The sequence below is a fragment of the Xiphophorus couchianus genome, chromosome 15 (genome assembly GCF_001444195.1).
Source record: "Xiphophorus couchianus chromosome 15, X_couchianus-1.0, whole genome shotgun sequence".
Lineage (NCBI taxonomy): Eukaryota > Metazoa > Chordata > Actinopteri > Cyprinodontiformes > Poeciliidae > Xiphophorus > Xiphophorus couchianus.
In genome coordinates, this window is record NC_040242.1 from 19,576,546 (window position 1) to 19,585,856 (window position 9,311).

The window sequence follows — 9,311 nt, forward strand, 5'->3', positions numbered from 1 at the left end:
ACTGATGTTGATGAAATATGACCTATGATGAAAGCTGGACCCTAAGATTTTTCTCCAGCAACAGCCTAAAAAAGTGCAATAAAATATTGTTGTGATAACTACATTAACAACCTGTTTATTTAAAGTGATGTATAAATTGGCTGACTAAAATAACTCGTAAAATTCTCAGTTGTAATACATCTTGGTGTACGCTGCCTATCTCAAAGTCCTGGACAGTTCAGATTATTATCTTTAAAGAACACAGATTCTTTAAAGATAAATGTGTCTTTAATTTAATTCTCAAATTTTCTACGCAATCATTACAGTAAAGACAAATCTCATTAGCTCCATTTAGACTTGACAGAAGGCTGAATGATAAAGCAACACCTCGGCTGCTCACTTTTTGCTTCCGTACATTTACTGCCTCACTGGAAAAGTTTCTTTATTTGAGAGGAACTTTAAATCCTCTCCATCAAACACTCTGGAAAAAAAGAAAATAGTGAAGGTGACAGAGGCGAGACGTTCTTTAAAATGTGACAATCAAAAGTTCCTTGAAAGATAATTGTGGAAATAAACTCAATAAACTCGGTGGAGTCAAAGTCCTTCTCACCAGACAGTGTTTCTACATGGGGGGAAAAAAAAGGTTGATGGTGTTAAAATATATGTTTGGGTTTGAACTTCTATCTATTCTAGTTCAAAGAAACGATGGGCGTCATTCATTGGTCAGCGTGCCATTCAGGCCTGACTCAGGTTTAATAGAAAATAATAGTGGCATCGTTTCATGAACTAGTTGTGTGTTTTAACCCTGGAAATTAGAAAAGTATGGAAGAAAAATATATTTTTTTTACATCCTGAAACATCCAGATTACAATAACATATCTGTTATCTAGAGTGACATTACCAAAGTAATGGCTCATCTGACCTTTGGCGTACCACAAGGTGTCCTCCTACCTTTGCTTCTGTTTTGCTGCTTTCAAGCCCTGTCATCTTTTTAGCTATGACAAAAGAATTGATGAAGTACAGAAGTCAAAAATGCAAAACAGAGAAAAATTACTTGTGGCAAGAGAAAAATATCGTGGTTATATGGTGAGTGGATGATATATCTAACCATTAGGAGCAGGATAAGGAGATTTACTAAGACATTGGGTTGAACTATTCTAAATTCCTGTGCGACCAGAGGAGTAATGCATAATTACACGTCATGCTAATCTTTTGCGTTCCAGATGATGAATTGCGGCTTCCATATTTTGGCGCTTGTGACTTTCTTGTCGACTCGTTTGTGTTTTTTGTGTATGTTTGCTCAGACAAACCAGGCTGGATTTATTGATGTCTAATGGAGCCAGACTAGCTGTATTCCTTTAACCGGACAGTCCCTCCGGGGTCCAAGTTGGAGCCCGGCCTATTGTTGTTTCCGTCTTACCGCTCAGCACCGCCTCAGCTGCCAGGAATACTGTTCCAGCTTAAACTCTGACCCCCCAAAGGTGCTCCGCGGCCACCCAGACAAACAAGACTGGGATGTCCCGCTGGGTGGTCGGGGCAGAGACATCGGTAACCCAGAGGGTCATTGATCTTGCGTGTGTGTATGTGTGTGTGCTCAACTGAATCAGTGAGAGGAAATCAAAAAAAAGTAGAACGCATGCACTGGTGCGCTTCTATATGCTCGTGCGAACAAGTGCAAATTTACCTCCAGCCGGGATTATAGACTTTTTTTTTTTTTTGCCTTCCCAGGGCTTGCCTGTGTTCTATTTACCCCGTGGCAGAAATCCAAATTATATGTAGTTAACTGGAAATGTGAACCCAGGAAGCCAGGCGGGGCCAAGAAGGCCTGTCCTTTGATCGGACCGCCAGCAGAGCGGCGGTGGTCTGCGGTACAGTACAGCAGGTCCAATGGGCTTCACTGTCATGGCCTGATTTGAAAAATTAGCACAATAAGGAGATTATAATAGGAAATGGGCTTTTTTTAGTTAGCGGGAAAGAAAGAAACCGGACTCAATATGTAGACTGTAACCACAAAGCTGAGACTTAATTTGTTCAAGAAACTCAAATAGAGAAATAAATAGCAAATATTTGGCAAAAAAAAAAGGCAATTTATGTGACTTTACTAATCTACAGCAAGGTTCAACCATATTGGTAAGACTGGACAAAATACAGCTCAGATGCTTTGGACAAGAGTTACACAAGGTGTTAAGCATTAAATCGGAAATCTGGTTTACAATAGTTCAAAATACAGTCAGATAAATATTAAATGTATGCAATTATTGCTTTTGCTTTTCAAGTGGAAAGGTGCCATGCTCACTTCTTTAAAAAAAAAAAAATACTTATAAGTATGGCAAGTATAAGAGTTGAAAGCTATCCAAACCAATATGATCATATGAAAAAGCAATATAAATCAGTATAGGAATTTTCTTTTGTTGTACTCTCCTGAAACTCAATGCAGTCCCAGTAATTAGCCAGGACCCTGACAATCTCTCTGTAGTCAGCATAGGATGATTCTGATTTTTTCAGTAACAATCCCATGAGTAGTTTTCCTTGAGATTTCTCCCTGAAAGCTGTTTGATACCTCATGCCGACCTCAGCCGCTCCAGCCATTTCTTAATTACACCGCAAACCGAAAGCGCTCTCCTCCCCTCCCCTCCCAACCGCCTCCGCGGGCATCAATTATTCAAAACTTTGAGAGTGCCGGACAGCTGCGGGAGCCCGATGCCCTTAGATTGTTGAGGAAAGGTCTGGGGAGTCGGGGCATTTGAGAAGGCGTTAAATTTGCATCAAGTGGTAATGAACTTCCTGCAACATTCAAAAGACAATCAAGGCCTCGGTAAATGTTACCCGAGACCCTGAATTCCTAAGGATGGTGAAAAAAAAAAAAATCTGAAAGGCGGTGATTTAATGAATGTTACAGAACTGAAAATGTGATGTTTCACAGAGCTTTTTCTTTTACCAAGGTTGCTACTTTTGTTAGTTTCTGCTAGGATTAGTTGCAAAGTGCTTCATCACGACCGTTAAAAGAGTTTAGTCATAATTGTTTTGGTACCGATAGTGGCAGTCATCATGAATCCATTTCAATATGATGATTGAACACTTTCCAACAAGCTCTGTTGTGTTTTCTGACATGATTTTTAGAGATTGGACCAACTGGGTTATACCTGGACTGTTACTTTACATGAGTTGGTGTCTGGTTTGGCTGGATGCAATCATTATCGGATTCATGTTGGCCAAAAAGTTCCATGTGCCTGCTGAGAGCCTCTTCTTCTTCTTTTGCATATTTGTTGTGTCTCCTACCCAGAATGTGGCAAGTAGGTCTTTTTAATTCTACATTTAACCGCCGGTTTTATTCTTGTAACTCTTCCACAAAGGTCACATCTGTGGATTTCATGGAAAATAATGTTCTGTCAAAAGCTTTTCTATCCTATCAATCAATCAAGTTTATTTGTATAGAACATTTCAGCAACAAAGGAGTTCAAAGTGCTTTCCATCATAAAAAACGCAAAGTCTTAAAGACGTCATATGGTCACCAATTGAAAAACTAATAACGTGAAGTGCCAACATCAATATTATCAATACACTTTGAATATGTTGGTCAAAGTTCCAGTGATTATGGGTTAAAAGCAGCTCTTGACGGAGGGATTTTAGCTTCAGTGTTTCAGCTGTTTTGCAGTTTTCTGGCAGTGCAACTTTTTTTTTTGAAAGAGTTAAAGTAAAACCTGTTGGCCGGTTCTCTGCTAAGCTTCTGAGCTTTAGACAGCCATGACCTGTTAGGTGTCGTTCTATTTTCCATGAGATGACGGACTGAAACAAGCTTGATGTGAAGAATTTCTAAGTAAATGAATAGTTTTGTAAAGTACTGTACATGTTGAATAGTATTAATAAAATTGTCTGGACTGTCCCCTAATGGATGATGTCTGCTCTCAAGGTGGGGGGGTCGATCCAAAACATCGATAATATCGACACCAAGTCGATATCGGTATCGGATCGATGCTATCTTGGTAAGATCAATACTCTAGTTTCTGATTTCATCTTGACATTCTATTTTATTTTTGCATTGTAGTTTCCCAACTCTACCTCAAAGAAAATTTTGATTTTGAATGATAATTTTTTTATTATTGAAGAAATATGCCTGCAAATCGTGCTAATATGAAATTAAGATATTTTGCTGATACCTATTGATTTTATCCAAATTCTGTCCTAGGTTTGAGCAAAACAATTCAAAGGAAACAAAACACAAAAACACCTGAAGGTGATTAAAAAGCATCGGTATAGGCGATACGGGGTCATGTCACAGATACCGATACTTTATTTACTGTATTTACTTGGTATTTAGTTCGCACCGGATCGATACCAAAATATTGATCACTGCACACCTCTAGTTCTCTCATAAATTTAAATACACAATTGCCATTTGACAACTGTGAATGTACTTTTCACACTCAGCGACCAAATTTCTGCTCAGCTCAAATTTGGAGCAAGGTAAATATTCCACAAATTTGCCATCTGTCAAAATCCGAACTGAATGTTGTTGTTTCAGAGCTCAGTCTCCTCTATGTTTGTAATGAGGGCTGCTGGAAAACTTTCAGGTGGCGGAACACAAAGCAGGCTCACGTCTTCATCCAACAAACTTCCATATGACAAGCCGCCCAACATCCCCCTCCTACCCTCTCTAAAGAACAATTAGCTCCAGTATTAGCATATGCGCTCTATTTGCATGAGCAACGACTAATTCCTGGTGTCATCACACAGCTGTCAATGCAGATTAGGCAGACTAGCAGTCAGAGAAATAGCCGTCTTATCTTGTGGCTCAAAGTTAACCAAGTGTCGATGAGAGAAACATAAAATAAAATACTGCACACGCGGCTCATCTTCTCGTCATCCGAGAAGATGAGCCGCCTCGCCGCTGACAGCATTTCGAGCCACCGTGAACGGCCAGATTTCTCCCCATCAAAGCCACAAGCCAGAGTCTGGATTCCTGTTGTCGTCATTCCAAATGACTGGGACGCGCGCGGTATTTCCTGTTTGCTTGTGCGATAAATGATGCCATCTGGGTAGGAATAAAGAGATGTAGTTTCAGCAAAATGTCGTTGCCGTTCACCACAATCTAAAGTGACAGACAGATGATTGCATTGCTCAGGTTATAAAATGTGAGAAATAATCTTTATAAATTGTAGCCGTGTTTCCGTCGACGTTAGAAATGCACAAATTGGGATTATTAAAATGTATTGGTTTAATGGCAACATGGTGATTTTGAAAAAAAGAAGAAAAAACTCAAATTTTGATAAAAAGTTTTAGCACTAGGATGAGGTGGTTTTTTTAGAGCAGTTTCTCAAAAACTGTAATAGAAATGCTTTACACAAGATCAACAACCGGAAGTTACTACTGACGGAAATGACAAAGAAGATGATGGGAAGTAGAAGGAGGACGACGGCATGGATTGTTTAGTGACTTGTTGCATGAGCAAACTTATTCAAGAATTATTTGAATTGCATTTCTTCTTTAACAGAAACGTCGCAATTGGAAAAACCTGTAGTTTTGTTTCGACATTAGCCGAGTACAGATAAAGTTTGACACATATTTGTAACGGAAACGCAGCTAGTGGCACGCACTGCGAAAATGGGCACATCACAAATTAGTTATGGCTAAATATGTACTCCAGTATGGAAGCCTAAATAATCACATGATTATGTTTTTTTTCTGTGCTTTAAGACTAGAATCTTTGAATGCAACATTTAGTTATTGGGTTTTTTTTTTTGCCAGTCAGAAACTAAATACTCTGGGTCAAGTCGCCACTTTGCCAGTTAATACCCTCATAAAATAAACACAGATAATAATTTTTTCCCTCCTTCTACCATTTATGCAAACAAAATATTTTGTAATCCTGCACTTAAATCAACGTGTAACAGCTTATTCTTGCTTCTACTGCTGATAACTGAATTCTGTAACATTTTCTGAAAACATGACTGAACAGCCTTCTGCCATTTATTTGGCTTCTGATCCCCTTTTGCTGATTCCAATGAAGCATGACAAACTGAGAAACTGCTGAATATGCATTTTATCACAAAATCCCACTTCCTCACAGCAGATTATGAGAAAAGTGACTTTAAGCCATCAGTTGCCAGTTACAAAGCAACCAGCCGGTGACACATCCCACCAAAAATAATAATAATTGATAGAATCTTTTAGGTTAGGCACGTTGTTATTTCTCTTTTTTTATTTTGTAGAGCACAAATAAAACTTCTCTAGCGTCACATCCAGACTACTTGAACATATTTCACTTACTGCAGTCAAGCCAATAAGGATTTTTTTTGTAAGCATGTTGTTAATGTGAAGGAATTGCTAAACGCTGCCATGATTGATGACATTATGGTTAAAACCAACAAAGCTTTTGGGCCAGAGTACTGACTTATCACGTGGACGAAAAACAGAGATAAACAGTAATAGCAAAGGGTGAGCCCCGCTGGCTGCAGCTGCCCATAACTTATTTCCTGTGTTTGCTAAAACATGGATCTTAATAAAAGTGAAGCATTAGGTTTAATTTAGGTTTGTTTTTACATCCTAAAGGGCTTTCCCTTCTGTCACGTCTAACAAATCTCGAATGTGCTTACAGTAAATCATTGTGGAAGCAAAAAAGCAGTATTTCCCAGAATTTCACCCCTAGTTCTATAAAAAAAAAAAAAAAAGCATTTTTTTCCCCCCTCAAAACTATTTGAAGAGTTTGATGTACAAAGCAGCAAACCAGTGGCTTACTGGCCCCCAGCCATAAAAACCACAAGAACACTGACCAGATAGAGAAAAAATAAATTATAAATTTAAAAAAGGAAGCTTTCTGCATCCTTCAGAACAGCACAAGAAAAATTTACCCATGGAAAGAGCCTATCTTAGCTTGGAAATGGCAATGTTATATATATTAAAAAAACATTAAACATGCAGGAGTTGGTAGAAGTTCAGAACCTTTGATGTGTAGTTTTGGCTAAGAAATTTATTAACTCTTGTAAAAAAAAAATAAAGTGATCTTAGATGTCGATGATAACTTTGCAGGTTGGACCGACAGGAAGCTAAAACTAAACCTGATTTCTACAACTATAATCTAAACAAATATTACAACGGCCTCTTAAATATATCTTTTTGTTACACTTCAAAACTGATGTAAGTAGTTTAGAATTAATTTAAATAAAACAGTTACAGAGAATCCATGAAAAATAAACGTTGGAGGCGGTGCACCACCAGTGATCTTCCTGTCTGAAACGTGGTGAGCATCATAAACATAAAATAAGTCCAAGTATGATCTATCTGCATAAAAGAGGTAGTGGCAATGTTTAATACAGTCAATTGAAGGGTTGGCAAATTATTTAATTGCAATAAGGAACATTTTCAATTTAAAAGTCCTGTTGCTATTAAATTATTGAACGAATAGTTGTAATCTGTTATTTTGGTTATTCAACCATCAAATTGGTACAAAGTGATGGTATATCTATGTCTAAAGTGTTTCATGAAGCCCTGATGACTCATGGAACTTGTTTGAAAATTACTTTCTTTCGAAATGTGGAACTGTGCATCTTGACATTAGCGTTAGCGTCTGCGCTGCTGCAACATGTTTAGCATTGAGATGCTGCCTTAGGCTTGGATAGCTTCGCTGATATACTGATAAGCACTTTGCCTTGTTGCTGAAAATGTGCTATATAAATAAATATTCCCTTTACCTTTATGCGTCAGAGTTATGGGTGTACCAGGAACATACAAATACAAAAGTTCCATCTGGGGACTTTTGTATGAAAAACCAAAAAAAAAGGATTAGTAGCATTAAAATGTCTATAATCAATGTAACTAATTGGAATTAATTACATAGATTAAAGTCCCAGGCCTTATTTCTGAATATCTTTCAGTACATGCTACATGTAGGAATGTCACTAGAAGCACGCTGCCTCCCACCTTTCGGTTTGAATGCGACGTCGGCATAAAGGTTTCTAAAATAGGGTTTTTATAAACCGCCGTGACCTTTTTGACAGCGGAGTAGCTTTAAGTAGGTAAAAGTTTGCTTTGTTTTTGGCTGTGCTCACACTAACCATTAGTTTGATGTGAAGTTCTGCCTGAACTTCACATCAAAACATCCCTTTAATATCGCTTTAAATTCCATCCAGATATATTTTTTACAACAGCTTGCATGTCTTTTCAACCCTTATCAGGACAACACACAATCTCCTAGAAGCGAAACCTTCTCTCATCTACTCACATTACCACCAGTATACTTAATATTGCATTTGGCATGGGCCTGAGCTTGACATGCAGGGAGAAACAGCATTCTTTCTCTGCATTTGGAACATTTCAGTGTTTTTCAGCGAAGCCGCGGATTTTTTTTCTCTCCAGGCTTTCCTTTTTCAATAATAAATAATGCATCTGGTTCATTAGTTTGCTCTCTCCGAGGTGGACAGGGAAACTCTGTTTCACCTCTAGGTCATAAATCAAGAAGAAATAGCTGTCACGAATAGGAGCTCCGGGTTAAAACATGCCTTTACCAGCTCATATTGTTGGAACTCATTGTTTTTTGTTTTGTTTTTTTTCCCTTTCTGTCTGTTTTCTTTTTTACCTCTCTGTCCTCAGAGGCACGCCAGTGCATGCTAATGCTCCGATGTGTAACGAGTAGACGCGTGAGATATTTGGCAAGGGTTTAGCTGTCACTTGAAATCCAAGCTTTACATTATCAAAGGCTGGCAAGAACAGTTTGGCAACGAAACATCAACGTTTTCCCACAAAGTGGTTGCTGACATTGATTGGAAACAGGGTTGGATTTAGGACGTCTGGATGCAAGAGTTCATATCTTTAACGTGTTTGTCATTTCGATTAATAAAGGTGTGTTTCTCTGGGTTGTTTCTTGTCAAGGATTTGTTTTGTGGAGTTGATGGACAGAATCTCAAAGCAGAAGAAGAATCATTAACCAGAAGAAGAGCTGATGGTGTGCATCTTTTGACTGAATTACCTAAGTACAAAAGGTTGCCCTTAAAAAAAATTACCTATAGCAAACTAATCAGATAATCTGGATTGTTTTCATTATATTTGGAGTGGTAATGAATTTCTATAAGGCAAAATTAAAAACGAAATACCCTCAAAGGGGCAGTATCATGTAAAATCAACTTTCTTTTAGCTTTACATCATTTTAAGTTTTTCTCTCATCAAAAACATACCTGGAGTGTCACCTTGATATATATTTTTTTTTATCTCCCGTGGCAACCATTCAGCTGTGCAAAACGCCTGAGTGGACTTCGCACCACCTTCGAGGTGCTGGCTCCGCCTCTTTCAGAAAGAGCAGGAGCTTCTTAAAGAGACAGAGGCCCAATTTCAAGTCACTG